Source organism: Puma concolor, chromosome E4 (genome assembly GCF_028749965.1).
Source record: "Puma concolor isolate L17-30 chromosome E4, mPumCon1.1.hap2, whole genome shotgun sequence".
Classification (NCBI taxonomy): Eukaryota; Metazoa; Chordata; class Mammalia; order Carnivora; family Felidae; genus Puma; species Puma concolor.
In genome coordinates, this window is record NC_141683.1 from 46081173 (window position 1) to 46097384 (window position 16212).

Consider the following 16212-nt stretch of genomic DNA (forward strand, 5'->3'; position numbering starts at 1 on the left):
ACAGCCTCCAGGCTCTGAGCCATCAGCCCAGAGCCTGATGCGGGGCTAGAACTCACGGACCGTGAGATCGTGACCTGGCTGACGTCGGACGCTTAACCGACTGCGCCACCCAGGCGCCCCGAGATAGGTATTTTTATCCTTGTTTTAAAAAATGAAAAAAACTGAAGCTCAAAGACTTTAGAAATTTGCCCAAAGGCCTATATCTTGGTGGGAGGGGATGTATGGATTTATGTGGTTCTAGAGCTACATACTCCAGTATCTTAGGCTGGGACCCACTATGTCCCTCTGCCCTGGCCAAGGGGTGCTATCATCCAAGAAACTCAGTGACCAGGTCCAGGTGAGTTTTGAGTTTTATTTTATTTTATTTTAAATTTATTGTCCCATTAGCTAACATACAGTGTATACAGTGTAGTCTTGGCTTCGGGAGTAGATTCCCGTGATTCATCACTGACATACAACAGCCAGTACTCATCCCAACAAGTGCCATCCTCTATGCCCATTTCCCATTTCACCCCCCACCCCCAAGCCTTCACCCCCATCAACCCTCAGTTGGTTCTCTGTATTTAAGGGTCTCTTATGGTTTGCCTCCCTCTCTGTTTTTAACTTATTTTTCCTTCCCTTCCCCTATGGTCTTCTGTTAAGTTTCTTAAAGAAGGGGGAGAAATGAGATCTGGCACACAGGAAGGAGTGATGTTCATCTTGGGGCTGGGGGATAGGGCTCTATTAAGTCCTGGGCAGTAAACTCATGTGATTGGGAGATGGCCTTAGCACTACAGATCCTACCAAACGGGAGCTCCATCGACCGTTGTCCTTAGGGAACTTTTATGTTTAACCTGCGATCAGTTTAGCATTAAGGACTCTTATCCTCGGGGTCTGTACATGGTCACAGCCTCCAGTAGAGTCGCCTCCAGTTCCACGAGGAACTGGGAGCTAGGGAAAGACAGGACTGAAATGGGCTGGATGATGGAAACCTGGCCCTTTCTCTTAAAGCTTGAAAGGGTAGCCAGTGTCACCAGCAGGAGCATCAGCTGGGCACCATGCAGCTATTTGCAGCTTGACAGCCTCTGCTGAATTATTGATACCCCTCAGTACCTCGGGACCTCCCCCTTGTTAACAAATCGCGCTCCATATTAAAATTTAAAGAGGCAAATGAGTGCAATCTCTCGCCCTATTATTCCCCCCTTCTTTTGCCATCTGAGCTCTAATTTTTAAGTCAATCAGCCTGAAAGGTGTCTCTTGGGAGGTGGCACAGCTCAGACAGCCAAACCCAGGACAGGAAAACCAAAGGCCACGAGTAACACCATGACCTGAGCCCTGAGTCAATTAATGGAGTCTGAGTGACTCTGGGCCAGGTGAGTACTGACTCTCTCTGAGTCACTGAAATGAATAAGAAATCTGTTCACCTCCTTCCTGGGACAGCAGCCCCTGTCCAGTTTGTCACATCCCTAAAACTTCCCTAAAGCACAGTATGAAAACTTTTAAGTTGTGATCCAAATTTGGATTTGGGATGCTCTGTTTGGTCTGCAGAGTCATGGTTTTTTTTAATGAAAAGAGTTTCCAAAAATTTTAAAAATAGGAGGTTTTACACAAATATCAGATTTTCTGACTTTTCTTGAGAGATCAAAGGACTTGGGTGTTCATTTGCACATTGTACCACTTCCAAGGGCTGACAGGGGCTGCTCCTTTATTTTTTATTTTTTTAATGTTTATTTATTTATTTAGAGAGAAAAGAGGGGCAGAGAGAGGGAGAGGGAGAATCCCAAGCAAGCTCTGCACAGAGCCCGGTGCAGGGCTCGATCTCATGAACCACAAGATCATATATGACCTGAGTCAAAATCAAGAGTAGGACACTTAACCAGCTGAGTCATCCAGGTGCCCCCATGTAGCTGCTCTTTTAAATGAGTTAAGACTTCTTTTCTTTGCCACAGTCTCTACCCTTCCCATTAGTGACTGAATCTGTGACCCTTGGGCTCGAGAAGGATGGCAAGCGTTTCTGTGTGCCAGCTCAAGTCTGTTAGCAGGACTGCCTGGGGTCCCATAATTGATCTGATCAGTTATGACAGATTGCATTGCACTTTGCAATTGTTCACCTCCCCTTCCCTGTAAGAGGATTGTACATCTCTGACTGTTGCCATGTGACTGTGTGCAGATTCTTGAAACAGACACTCTGAGAGGCATTGTGGGTTATCACCGGCTGTCTGGCTCTTTTCCTCTGCCATGGGCATAACGTACCCTGTGATCCTTCAGCCTGAATCCCCGTAGGACAAGGACACATGGTGCAGACCAGCAGCTGGCTTACAGGTTGGAGCTGAGCCACACCCTTGACAGAGCAGCAGCCGACCCACAACCTTCAGTAATATGAGTAAGTCAGCTGTAAGCAACTGAGAATTGGGGGATTATTTGTCACTGTAGTAGAACTGACCAATACAGCAAGGCCAGGATTGCTAGAACAAGGTACTGTGATGAAAAAGCAAGATTGTCTTATTTTTGGAGAAGAGAAACATGATGGCCTTAGGGAATTCTTAAACAACATTAATTTTGGTTGTTTTTAATTTAAAAAATAACTTAAGAGGATTCTGGAAAGATAATGGCAGTGGCCTCAGAAGAACCGGGTTGAGTTCCCAAGTGCATATTTAATGAATAATTTTCCTTTTATCAAAAACTTATTTTTTAAAAAATCATATGTGTACTGAAGCTTACTTTCAGTTAATTTCACTTTGTATTAGTAAAGAGGACATTGCAAAATACTTGTCATGTAAAGGGTGTCTGGCGTCTGAAAGAGTCTTCACCACTGCTTATTATGAGGATCAAAGGGGCTGAACTATTTGAAAACGCTTTGTCAGTACTACATGAGTACAAATGCTAGTTTTTACTAGGTTTGTGGTGATATGGCATCGTTTTCTCGTTTTCTCCAGTAGGAGGCAGGTCAGGCGTTACTGTCCCCATTTGACAGATGTACAGACTGAGTCAGTAAGTAGGGACTTGTCAGCTAGTTAAGGAGAGAACTGAGGGAGAGTCAATTTATCATTCAGACTAGGGCACCAGCAATCTGTCCGTTGCCTTATACACAAAGGGGCCAACCAGGGACTTTTGAATAATCTTGCTAATACCCAGATTTCTAGTTTAATGGTGTCAGTTATAATGAGATTTGGCCTGTGTTGGTTTCTTAATAGTAGCCAAAACCTAATTAATTATCTACTTCCGTATATATCTACCTTCTGCCTCCTTTGGCCCACGGCATTGCTTCTAATTTACATTTTCAGTTCATAATGTCAATATTCACCAGCCCCTTTCCATCCTTGATTAACCTGGTCATTCTCTGAGCCATCTGGTGGTAGGCATGGTAGTTTTCTTATTTAAGAATTAGCATATGGGGCGCCTGTGTGGCTCAGTTGAGCGTCCAACTCTTGATTTTGGCTTAGATCATGATGCCAGGATCATGGGATCAAGCCTCTCTCTTAAATAAATAAATAAATAAATAAATAAATAAATAAATAAATAGCACATGTGTCGTATTCGTTTGAAACATCCATAGCCTGCAAAGTCAAATTCCAAGAGTTGCAGTTTGGTATCATTCAGTAACTTTGGACTGTGTTGTCGGTTACAAGTCTAGGTCATTCTTTTGGACATGAAGGGCATTTTGTTACCTGGAAGGTATCTATGTCCCATGGATGGCCAGAACACTCAAGGATAGGGACTGAAACAGAGTGCCTGGTGCTAGCTGGCACATCCCCCTTTCAGGAGACGCTGGTTTGGGGCAGAAGCTGGGTCACTGGTTAGCTTTCCTCTGCTGTCAGAATCCTGGGGGTCTCCTGGGGCACATGCCCTCCGGAGTCCTCAAGGATTTGGGAATGCCATGTCAGGTGCTCAGGATTTGCGGGCAGGCAGGCCGTGTAGAGTGGTTCTTGCTCTGGAACAGCTGTACGTTTGGAATGAGAGTTTCCACTGCTTGTGTTCTTTGCTCACTTCTAACTGCTTCATGGAAAGTAGGCTTATGATGCCACCCCATTAGGGAAAAGATACGCTTTCCACTGACTTAAAATTTGTTTTTTTAAAGAGGAGGATATACTGGACCAGAAGCAGGTCAGCAACCACCAGGTGTTGGGGATGTTTCCCAGGGGTCAGGAAGAGCTCAGAAGAGCCATTTGGGGGTGGAAGCAGTGAGGCTGGAGGTTATCCTGGTCTGAAGAGGAAACCTCACCTGGAGGCACTGGATCCTTAGGGCAGTCCCTCCTGGCCCCAGCCCCAGGCTTCTCTTGCATTTTCCACAACCTCCCTAATGTTAACGTTTCTTAAAGCCCCAAGACCTTTGGTAAATTTTTCTCAGGGTCAGGCGTGAGGGCAAGGGGCTCCTCAAAGCACTACATTCAGTACGCTGACCCCCCTCCCAACAATCAAGTATCATCTGACTCCCAGCTTTTCTCCCTGTTCAGTAACGTGGCCCATTTTCTATCTACAGGGAACCAAAGTGCTCCCGTTAGAGAGGTTCCTGCCCACGCAACCTCCACTCAGCGTTTCTGGTCACCTTCTCCATAGAAGCACTAGCGCAAACCAAGGTTGTGTGCCCTGATGTCCCTCAGCACGTAGTCAGCATGTGGCACCTTGTCCCCCCAGCCCCACATGAAGAAGACAATTAAAACCCCATCCCTAATGTTTCACAGACACACATACCCACACTTCTCTTTGACTTCTCTCAGTCGCTTTGAAGGCGGGAGCAATGACCGCCATCTCAGCTGTGAGAAGGCAAAGCCTCCCACAGGTTACACTACTTGACGAAGCCACACTGCCAGGAACCTGCAGAGCCAGCAGAGACAGCCTTTCACTTGGAGTCCTGTCTTCTCCTACTGGGATCCGCCGCCTGGGCCTGTGAAGCGCAGGATCCTCCTATGCTACAAGGAAATTCCCTTCTGTTTACCCCCGGGTGCCATTTTCCCTTCTCCCCACTTGGTTCCCAGAGCAGCCCTTCCACTTCAGCTTAGCTTCAGACACATCAAGGGTCCTTCCTCAGCTGTCTTCCCTCTTCACCCTGGACTCTTACTCAGTATATCTTTTCAAACTTGTGTTTCTTTTACAGTCTTCTCTGATGGATGGCTTCCTCTCTTCCCCAAGTCCTCAACAAAGACTTCTCTTCCTTGAGGTTTTTCAGTGGCTCCTTATGACCTACCCGATAAATGCATAATCTTTAACCCAGCATACAAACCTTCTCTCCTCGTCTATTTCTATTCTTACCGCTCCTCCTTATGAATCCTGTATTCTAGCCATCTTTCTTGGATTCGTGTCCCTCACTTTCAACTCTGAATCTCTTAGGGCCTAAAGGTCCTCACTTCTACAGGTTGCTATCCCTGACTTCTCTCCCCTCTTCAGGCCTAGAGCACTGGGTTTATGTCACTTATAAGACCTCACACTTTGGAAGTCTGGTTACTTTTTTGCATGTGTGCGTGTGTGTGCACACAACAGGCGTGATCTCCACCGCCAGTGAGGGAAGTCTTTGAGGGAAGGGATCCTGTCTAGTACATCTTCATTTCTTGCTTTACAGTGCTCCTTACTGTAAAAACTCCTTATAGCTAATGCTGTATAATTCCTGGCTCAGTAACTGAGTAAATCACGATTCATGACCTTGGCTCTGGTTGTTGCTTCATTGCCAGCCTATCATGTGGCCACAGCTCCTACTATGTGCAGAACTCAAAGAACACCAGCCCAATGCCTACTGCCCCAAGTTTGCCTACTGGGTGTCGTGCTGGTTACAGAATCCATAGGGCTGTGGTCTCATTTGCTCATAGATTATCTGGAAGAGCAAGGTACATGTGGGAACTGTTTGAAATTTCATTTGATTATCTGAGATCTGAGTGATACTCAGAAAATACAGTAAATAGTGGCTACTATTATGGTGGCTGAGACTATAAATATTATGACCAAAGATAAAGTCAGGAATTAAAGCTAAAATTAAAGAAAGGAAACCTTCTTTTCTCCACGCTTCCTTTGAGTCCCTTCCTGCTAGAAGAAGGGCAAAGGGAACCACGTTGCTTGGAGAAGAATTCAGAGAGGCTGAGAATAAGGCACAGGTGTGTAAACACACACAATAATTACCTCATTAATATGAAAACCAGTAGGAAACAGACTCATTCCAGAGGGCAGGGCTGGGCCAGCATAGAATGCTCTAGAAGGAGCCTCTGGCCAGCGTTATAATTCTTCTGAGGTGTGGGGCTGGCTTGCAATGTTTTTCCAGCCCCTGCAGCTGTGAAGGAGGAGCCGAGACCACCCAAGAGCGCCCTCTAATCCCACTTCCAGTCTTCTTCACCTTCCTCTACTCGCTGTAGGTGTTGACTTCATAGTACCTCATGTTAGCCTGCACATGTGCTGTCCCCGGTGAGGACCAGCAGTACCATAATCCTAACAGCAGAGATGAAGGACTGACATGTGGAGAAAATACGCATCTTGCCAAAAATTGTTTGCAGTAAAAGACAGTGAAAGAAAAACGTGGGAGGAGATCAAGCTCTCAGGCATACAAACTGTCCTTAGATGAACCCAACGTACACTTTGTTTATTTTGTGACTCTTCACTGCCCTCCTCACTTCTAGCCTTCAAAAGGTTAGGTGTCCCCCATATCCCTTGCAGAGCAAGAGCCCATCGATGGACTTGCATTCTTTCTTCCAGACTACACGGATTTCCTCACCTTAGTAAAAGCCCCTCATGGGCCTCCTCTCACAGAGAAGGGAATGGAGATGGCCAGGCTGTCTGGAATGACTTGCTCAATGTCATTGAACGTGTGGTGGCTGAGTCAAATTTATAGGGAAAGCTGCTGCTGACGGGGTCTGTCCTCCAACCAGCAGCCTGGGTCGGTGAGTATCTCTGTATGGCATGTTTTTCTCTTGGCTACCTTCAAAGCTCCTACCCGATGTTTTCTTATTCAATTACTTCTCGAGTAATCTGTTCCTACAGACTTGGCCTCACTATTGCCAGCATTTACAACCTCCTTCATGCATTTCCTTAAAAATGTGCAAGCTCTGCCATTTGGCAAGCTCTGTCAGAGGTAGGAGACATCTCTGTTGTGTCAGTCTCCACTCCCACCTCACTGCTAGTTTTTCAGAATGAAATGAAAGTGTCCCTGAGCATCCCAGGAACCATCGGCTGACGAAGCCATTTCACCTCTAGAGTTGACTTCCACTTGCTCATTGCCATGGCCCACTGAGGGCTCAGTAGCATTCCGTGGAGACTAGGATTTCACTGCAGCCTCTTACTTGTGCATTCCAGGCGTCTGGCCTGGAAAACACAGTGGCAAGAGCTGGTGGGACACCAGGGGGTAGCAGTGGAAGGGGTGGGTTTTCACACAGGGAAAGTCAAAGGACTTGAGTTCCATTCTGTGGTGGACATTGTATAGGGTATCAGACAAATCATGTACCTTGTCTTTGCTTGAGTTTCTTCTTTGGTAAAATAAAGAGAATACTAATTTTAATTTGCTTGCATGGTCAGTAAGTGCAAAATATTTTCTGAAGCTTTGTATGTCCAGATAAGGCCTGGAGTGTGATTAGAAGGAGTTTAAGCAGGTGTGCTCTGGCTGTGCCCCATAATAACCCAAGGACCTTGGCCACATTACCTAATATCATCAATCCCAGTCCCTTCAACTAGAACAAGGGAATAATAATTAGTACCTACCTCACAGGGTTGGGTGAGGTTTAAATGACTCAATGTTTATAAAACACTTAGAGTCGTGTCTGGCATTTCTTTATTGCTTAGTGCAGTAATAGCAGTCAGAGCAAAATTAAACTAGCTCAGATGAATGGAGTTATGGGTCTAGTCTATTCATTAACTGATAGCATTTAACAAGCTGATCTTAAGTTTTATACAGAAGAGCAAAGGACAAAGGATAAAGAGAGGCAGTTTTGAAAAAAAAAAAAAAAAGTAGGAAACTAGCCTTGCCCGATATCAAGACTTCTTAGAGTGTTAAAGCAGTGATGAGAGGTGGTACCAGTGCAGGAATAGAAAAATAGACCCAAAGACTGGAGGACAACAACTAAAATATCCCATCCTTAAGTGAAAGTTTGGTATTACAGAGCAGAAGAGGGATGGACCATTGGTTATCCAGACAGAGAAGAATAAAAACACATCACACACAAAAATCAATTGTCAGTGCATTAAAAAGCTCTACATGAAAGCAAAAATGTAATACATTTATAAGGAAATATAGGAAAGCATTTCTGATTTAAGGGCTAAGGAATGATTCCTTAGACAATGTATAAAGGGAAAAACCATAATGGAAAATGGTGGCACATTTGACTACACTAACATTAAATTTTAAATTGACTTTTTTTGAAGAATGTCTCCATAAACAAAGATTAAGAGAGACACTGGGAGGGAATATTGGAAACCGACCATTGATAAAAGCCTCGTATCCAGAGTTTAAAAAAACACTACAACTCAGCAAGAAAAAAATAGAAAATAGGCAAAACATAAAACGATAGTCATTAATTACCAATAAACACATAAGAGATGCTCAAGGTCCCCAGTCACTAACAAACTACAAATTAAAACAACCATGAGATACCATTACTCACTCATCATGTTGACCAAAATTTTAAGTCTGATCAAAACAAGTATAAGCAAGGATAATAGACGCAAATCCTCCCATACTACTTTGTACCTAGTTATGACCACTTTCAGTCAGATTCCACTTCTAGGCATATAACCTAATGAAAGTGTCACATCAGCATGGGAGATTTATAGAAGAATGTTGATTGCAACACTGTTAGTACTCAGGTAAAAAAGGGGAGATGACCTAAATGATCATCAGGAATGGACAAATAATTTATTGTATAGCCATACAATGGAACATCATACAGAAATTTAAATGAATGGACTAGAATTACATGTATTAACACGGATAAATCCCCAAAACATAATGTTGAATGACAAAAAGCAAATGACAGAAGAATAGAGACGATAGGATGCCATTTGTGTAAAACTTAAAAGCATATAAAACAGGGCGCCTGGGTGGCTCAATGGATTCAGTGTCTGACTCTTGATTTCAGTTCGGGTCATGGTCTCATGGTTCGCGAGATGGAGCCCCTGTCCGGCTCTGCACTGTCAGCTTGGGATTCTCTCTCTCTCCCTCTCTCTCCACTCCTCCTGTGCTCGCTCCCTCTTTCTCTCTCCCTCAAAATTGAATATGTAAACATTTATAGAAAGCATGTAAAACAAAGATCAGAGAAAGACATATATCATATGACTTCACTCATATGAGGACTTGAAGACACAGAACAGATGAACATAAGGGAAGGGAAGCAAAAATAGTATAAAAACCGGGAGGGGGACAAAACATAAGAGACTCTTAAATATGGAGAACAAACGGAGGGTTACTGGAGGGGTTGTAGGAGGTGGAATGGGCTAAATGGGTAAGGGGCTCCTGAAATCATTGTTGCACTGTATGCTAACTAATTTGGATGTAAATTAAAAAAGTAAAACAAATTAAACAAAGATAGACACATAAGACACCTACATCAGGAGTAGTATAGAACATGAAGGAGGGTGACAAACATCAGATTTTGGATGATGGCCACCTGTAGGATGGCTTAGAGAAGGGGTGCACAGGAGACTTCAAGTATAGTTGTAATATTTTATTATTTAAAAAAATAGTAAATAGGTTAAAATGTTAAGGTTTGATAAAGTTAGGTGGTGGGCACCCAAGTGTTCGTTATGTTATTTTCTCCTACTTTGTCCCCCTTTACAGGATTTTGTAGTCCATTTTTAAAAATTCTAAATTGGCTCCTACTTCCAACACAAAGGAAGATGAAGCATAACTCTTTGCCATTAAAGTGCTAATATATGACCGGCCACCTCCTTCCAACAGCCCAGGACAAGTGCCCCTAGCACCTGCCACAGTGCATGGCTCCAGAAGGGCTTGCAGTAAATGAAGATGGAAAAAAAAATGAATGGATGAAAGGGCCTATCCTTAGAAATGGAGGCCCGGTCATATGTTCACTATGCCTTTTTTTGTCATTAAATCACACTCCGAGAGTCCTTTTCCTCCCATCCATCTCACTCAGTCCGAGTTGCCATCTAGTATAATAATTCGGGGGGATTACCTTTAGGGACCATTGCTTGCAATTCAGTCCTGGCTGTGCTCTGAATTCATTAGTGTTTTTGCAGCATTGTGCATTACTCAGAAGAATGATCCTCTCTCAGATTAGGGCATTGCTGTCTCTGTCATATTCTAGTAATAATAATAACCAAAAGCAAACGTGAGGAAGTAAAATCTCCAGGGAGGCCTTTCTCTCCAATTAAGGAGTTCTAATGCATCATAGTTCCACCATGCATGTGACTCAGTTGTCCTTTATAAATGCAGGGGGTGTTTCCTTTTGTGGCTCTGCTGCTGTTTCTCCTTCGTGTCTCTCTCCCGGTGCTGCTGCTTCTCTCTGTACATGCAGACAAACATATGTGAAATAGATGACATGGGGATTTATACCTGTTTATTGACCTAGCCAGCGTGCACTTCTAAGATTCTTTTGGTGTCATCCTAGGAAATATAATATGGTAGCTTAATTGGTTGGTAATGGTGCTGATAAAGGTAGAGTCTTAAGTTCTATCCCCTAAAAGCCAGAATGATTTTCTTTGTTCAGCAAGATGCAGAGGGCATCTCAAATCTTGGCAAATGTATCCTCATTTATATATGGCAGATTGGACAAGGCAGGGTGGCAAGAATCATGTCAAATGTGCCACTACCATCAGAATTCAAAATTGACCCCACCCTGGTGAGTCTGTGGATTCCTTTTATGAGGAAAGGAGAGTATCTTAGTGGTTAGAAAGGGTTAGTAATGTCCCAACTCACCTACAAACGTGAAACTGAGGAAGTGGTCTGGGCTGAGATTCCCACCTTTTACTGCTGAAGAGTAGAAAATAGATTTGGTTATTCTTACTTGTGATGTTTCTGAATCTGAGTATTCAAAGAGAAATAAAAGGTGGCAAACCCAAGCAAAGAGAAATTTGGGCTGAATCTCTGGGGAAAGAAATCACAGTGAAATCCATTAGACTGTGTAATAGTTTCCCAAGGGGAATGACATAAACCTCATAGTTTTGCAGTCGTTTAAATGTAGACCAATCCATGCATTTCTGAGAGACCCCAGGGAACAATCTTGCACTGAGGAGAGAATAGGGAAGGTGATAGGCCAGATGACCTAATAGTTCTTTTTCAACTTAATTTCTAGGATTGTGGGATTCTAATTAAAATGAACTATATTGCCTATTATGAACCCATTACATTAGTATTCGGTAAGGTCTCCAGGCAAGCCAAGGGAATTTCAGCTTTTTCTTATTTCTGGAGAGCTAGAGTCCACGAGCCACCTTAACCACGTTGTTGGTGCCCATGCACTGACTTTTCTACCAATAATGGTCAACTTAAAGTCTTTAGAAGAAGTTAAAGCACATACTATGAATTAACATTTTATTCAAAGCAATCCAGTGGTATGAAAAGGATGCCTTGATATGTGTCACGACAATAAATATCGTGAGCCGGCTCTGTGATGGAAGCAATTGCCACCAAGCAACATCTGGGATGAAAATCTGCTTTCTCACATCCAGCCCTGACTCTTCCTTTCAGTTTCCACCAAAGCTTGAAAAGGAATGTTGATCACTGGAGAAATCATAGTATTTCTGGGTCAGAGGTCCTGCCATCATGGAACTACCCAGTTTTCCACTGACATTAGCTTCATTTCCTTGACTGTCCTCCAGAAATGGACTCCAGTCAGGAAACTCAGGCAAGGCCATTAACAGGCTGTCCAGGGCTGGTCTGAGAACACCAGCCAAGGGACAGAGGGCACTGTAGCCTCCAAAGTAGCAATAGTAGGGCAAATGGAAGAGAGTGGTGGTTCAGTTGCCCCATGTGGTGTTTTAGGTAAATATAGCTGGTGCATAAAAGAAAGAGTGGTAAGAAAAGAAAAAAAAAAAAAAAGGAGGCGTGCCTGGGTGGCTCAGTCAGTTAAGCAACCAACTCTTGACTTCGGCTTAGGTCATGATCTCACAGTTTGTGAGTTCAAGCCCCACATGGGGCTCTGTGCTGACAGCATAGAGTCTGCTGGGGATTCTGTCTCCTTCTCTCTCTGCGCCTCCCCTTCTTGCTCTCTATTTCTCTCTCTCAAAACAAATAAAAATAAACTTAAAAAAATTTTTTAAGTAATAAAATATTTCCTATGATTTAAAAAAGGGGTGGTAACATATAGCTAGTAAACTATTTTATCAGACTTTCTTGAGGATCCCCAAAAGGTTCCTGATGGTCCATAGAACTCTACCAACAGGAAGTAGACATTGGCATGCATCAGAGAATATTAAGGTCTACCTATTTTAAATTATAAGCTGGTCTCTAATTAGCCTGCAGGGAGGTTTGTTTGTTTTTTTTAATGTTTTATTTCTTTTTGAGAGACAGACAGAGAGAGAGACAGGGCACGAGTGGGGGAGGGACAGAGAGAGAGGGAGACACAGAATCCAAAGCAGGCTTCAGGCTCTGAGCTGTCAGCACAGAGCCCGATGTAGGGCTCAAACTCACAAACTGTGAGATCATGACCTGAGCTGAAGTCGGATGCTTAGCCGACTGAGCCACCCAGGTGCCCTGCCTGTAAGGAGTTTCTATGGAAATTGAAGATATCACTCTTCAATAGTACAGGAGTAAAGCATCAGGTAGGGAGAAGAACTGGAAGGTCCCTATTCCTTCAAGAGTCAGTTGGTGTCACCTCACTATGACATTGTCCCTTACTCCTTTGGGCAGATTCCAGGAGCTCTCACTTCCATTGTAATATTTCTGGTAGGTAGTTAACAGTGTATACATCCATATCCTACAGAGAGGGGAGAGACTGCATCATTTTATCTATTTCCGCCAGAGGATAGCTCAGTCCCGACATAGAAGGCTTAATAATTAATAAAAACATGTTAGGTTGTTATAATGATATCTTAGAACCTTGATTTCTTTATCTATAAAGTAGATTAGTAATATTAACTCAGATGGCTGTTGTGAGGACTAAAATGCCAGAACAAAGTCCTTAGGACAGTGCCCAGCACTTAAATAACATGCAGTTCTTTCTCCCACATTTTTGGTATGGGAGGGTTTTTATTTCTGGTTCTGATAAACTACCCAGGCCCAAAGTGTTTCTTAAAGCAGCAAGTAAGGTTGCGGTTTAATTATGTGTCCAGGTTAGGTCAGTGTTTTGTACCCTAAAAGCGTGATAGAGGTTGTACCAGCTCCAGCACAAATTTTGGGGCATTCAGCCTTTTTCTTATCACCCGCTTGGCCAGATGTACACCATGAATAAGGGAGATTTCTGAGATGGTCATACTTGATTCAATTTCAGACACCCATGAAATAAACTTGGAGAATGAGTGAGTAACTCATCAGTGATGATAACAGTGGAGATCGGAAGGGGGCCCTGTTTTTGTTTGTGGATCATCAGAATTTCACCCTTGCTGTCCCAGAATACCTTCAGGCCTTCCCTGAGAACTCCCCTAGAGGTATCTTCACTCTTTTTTCTTGCTTTATTTCTACAAAACAAGAAGCATCTAGAGGGTGACTTCTGAAGGAGGTTTGTGCGGTCAAAACACCCTGGAACCCAGTGGTGGGTCTGCGGAGCCATCCTGGGACTGGTCGGCAGGAAAGAGCACACGGAATGGCCTACTTCCAACCAAAGCCGGGATTCCACTTTCCCACCAGCTCTGAATTCACCTCTCGCAGGTGCACTGGCATCACCTCGCGGCCTGCAGGTCGGTCCTCTCAGATGACCTCTGATTGCTGCACTGGGCACTGGACCTACAAGAAGCAAAGGAGGCCAAGAAGAGGAAGAGGCGGGTGCTGCCAGCACCCAGTTGCCGCCGAAGGCACTTGCTCTGTTGTGAGCCCAGTACCGGGCGATGCATCGGTCCCTTCCGCTCCAAGCGCCATGCCTGCCCGGGTCAATCATCTCTGGGTTCCCGATTCTTCCACATCTCATCTCCCACCCACGTGAAGTCTGTGTTGTCCTGGAGTCAGGGAGCAAGGGCCTTCCCTATTTCTTGCTTGTAATCCCAGTTGAACTCCTGACTTCTGATACTGATTCTCCTCAGTAGGTTTGCCCCCTTGGAGGCCAGAAAGTCTCCTCCTCCTGCTCTTGGCCCCACTGCTGGCCATCTCTGGGTGCACGTTGTCATGCACAGTGTGCAACGGGAGCGGTTTCTTTGCTCCTTCTTGATTCTCATGCTTTCTCTTCCTTCTTTTTAAAACATTTAGCTGCACTCAGAGTTTTCCGAGCAGCACTGAGACACCCCATGTCCCCTTGCTCCCAAAGACAGTCTCATGGATCTGTCATAATGCATCCCTCACAGCGTCTAGCACCGGCCAGACACTTAGTGAAGTTGACCCGCGTGTCTGAAATGGGACGTTGCTGAAATGGTAACGGAGCACTGTGTGGGGTTTATACGCTGGAAGGCTTTATGTCAGAGCAGGGTTTCTCAAACTCGGCGCTAATGACATTTGGGGCCAGGTAATTCTTTTGTTGTGCGGCTCTCTCTCCTGTGCATTGCAGGATTTTTAGCAGCATCTCTGGGGTCTACCTCCCCCAAGTTAGTTGTCCTCCCAGATAACCAAAACTATCTTCTCCAGGCACCGCCAAATGTCCCCTGGGGGCAAAATGCTCACTGCCCAGAACCCTGCATGAGGCTTCTACCCCCACTTTCCTCTGATGGACTTCTAAATGCTAGAAGGTGCAGGTCTGCTCTCTGGGGCCGTCCAGCGATTTGAAGGACACCCTAATTTATTTGAGAGATTGACGCTCGGCTACTGAATATGCCAGAGGGGAGTGAAGTGGTCTCATAAAGAGGCTTTCTCATAAAGACTTCTGATGAATCCTCCTGTTTCCTGCCTGCTCAGTCTGTCGAGCCTGGGTCCTAACTTCTGAGCATCCCCTTTCAGTCGTGTCCTCCCCCCTCGCTCCCCTCCCTCACCACCCGCCTTCAGTGCTCTGGGCAGCTGCTTCCTCCATAATTCCTCAGTATACCTTCTATATCCACGTTCTCTCTTCCTTTGATTTGTTAAAAGACTCTTGTCTGAAGGTACCTCTCCCATTTTCTACATCGTTGTGGGTTTATACTTACAATTTTGATGTCATTACAATCGATGGTTGGAATCAGTTCTCTCTCCCTGGTCTCAGGAGAGAAAGAGAAATTAACCATGTGGAGATGACTGGTCATCTTTGACCAGAAGTCATTCCTCCCACTGCATTTGAATGCCCCTCATCCATTTCCCACTGGACGCACCCTGGACTTTCCTCTCTCCACAGCACATGGCACCCTGTGCTAGGATTGGATGTCTTTGTCAGTCCTCCTGACTGGACTGTAAGCTCCTTGCATTCAGGTAGCATGGTTTTTTCATCCTTAACATCTCCAGTGCTGAGAAGAAGGGCTCACAGTACTTAGCACATGCTCAGTAGCAGATTATTGAGTGCAAGAGTAACTTTAGCCTAGGAAAAAATTCTTTAATTTAAATTTAGCAGCAGTCTTCCTTGAAATGAAAGAAAGAAAGAAAGAAAGAAAGAAAGAAAGAAAGAAAGAAAGAAAAGAAAGAAAACAAGAGACAAATGGTTTTGAACTTCTTGGGTGTGCTTTTCCTCAAGGGGCATATCTCTGCTTTAGTTTGTCAAAACCAGCATTCATGGGGGCTCCTGGGTGGCTCAGTCGGTTGAGCGTCTGATTCTTGGTTTCAGCTCAGGTCAGGATCTCGCTGTTCACGGGATCGAACCCTGCATCAGGCTCTGTGCTGACAGCATGGAGCCTGCTTGGGATTCTCTCTTTGCTTCTCTCTCTCTGTCTCAAAATAAATAAATAAACAGTAAAAAAACAAAACAAAAACAACCCTGCATTCAACCTCAGGTTTACTAGAATATGGGACTGGGAAGCTCCTGGTCTGTTAATGATCCACTCACTGTAATCCACAGTGAGATGAAGCCCATTCCTCTGACATCCTGGTTGGCATGCTATGAGGATGTTACCACGACACGAACGCTGCAGACAGACAGACCCTGACATACAGACAGCTTTTTCCTCACAGGATATTGATGGTATCCCCTTAGACAGCCATGTAAATACAAACAAAGCAGGATGAGCTAAGAAGATAAGGTGCAGATATCACCTTCTTTGTATTACAGTTCCATAACATGATCTGGGAGCCAGCCTAACATTATGGAAATCACTCGGAAGAATCAGACC

The 16212-nt window shown here is 44.4% G+C and overlaps 1 long non-coding RNA gene across 1 annotated transcript in view; it reads left to right on the forward strand.

Moving 5' to 3' along the window:
- LOC147572635 (uncharacterized) overlaps positions 1 to 16212 on the forward strand; it is a 124984-nt gene that overhangs the window by 81806 nt on the left and 26966 nt on the right. Inside the window, exon 13 of the long non-coding RNA XR_015246002.1 lies at positions 128 to 13925. This is a non-coding gene — a long non-coding RNA (uncharacterized LOC147572635). The remainder of the gene's footprint in view (positions 1 to 127; positions 13926 to 16212) is intronic.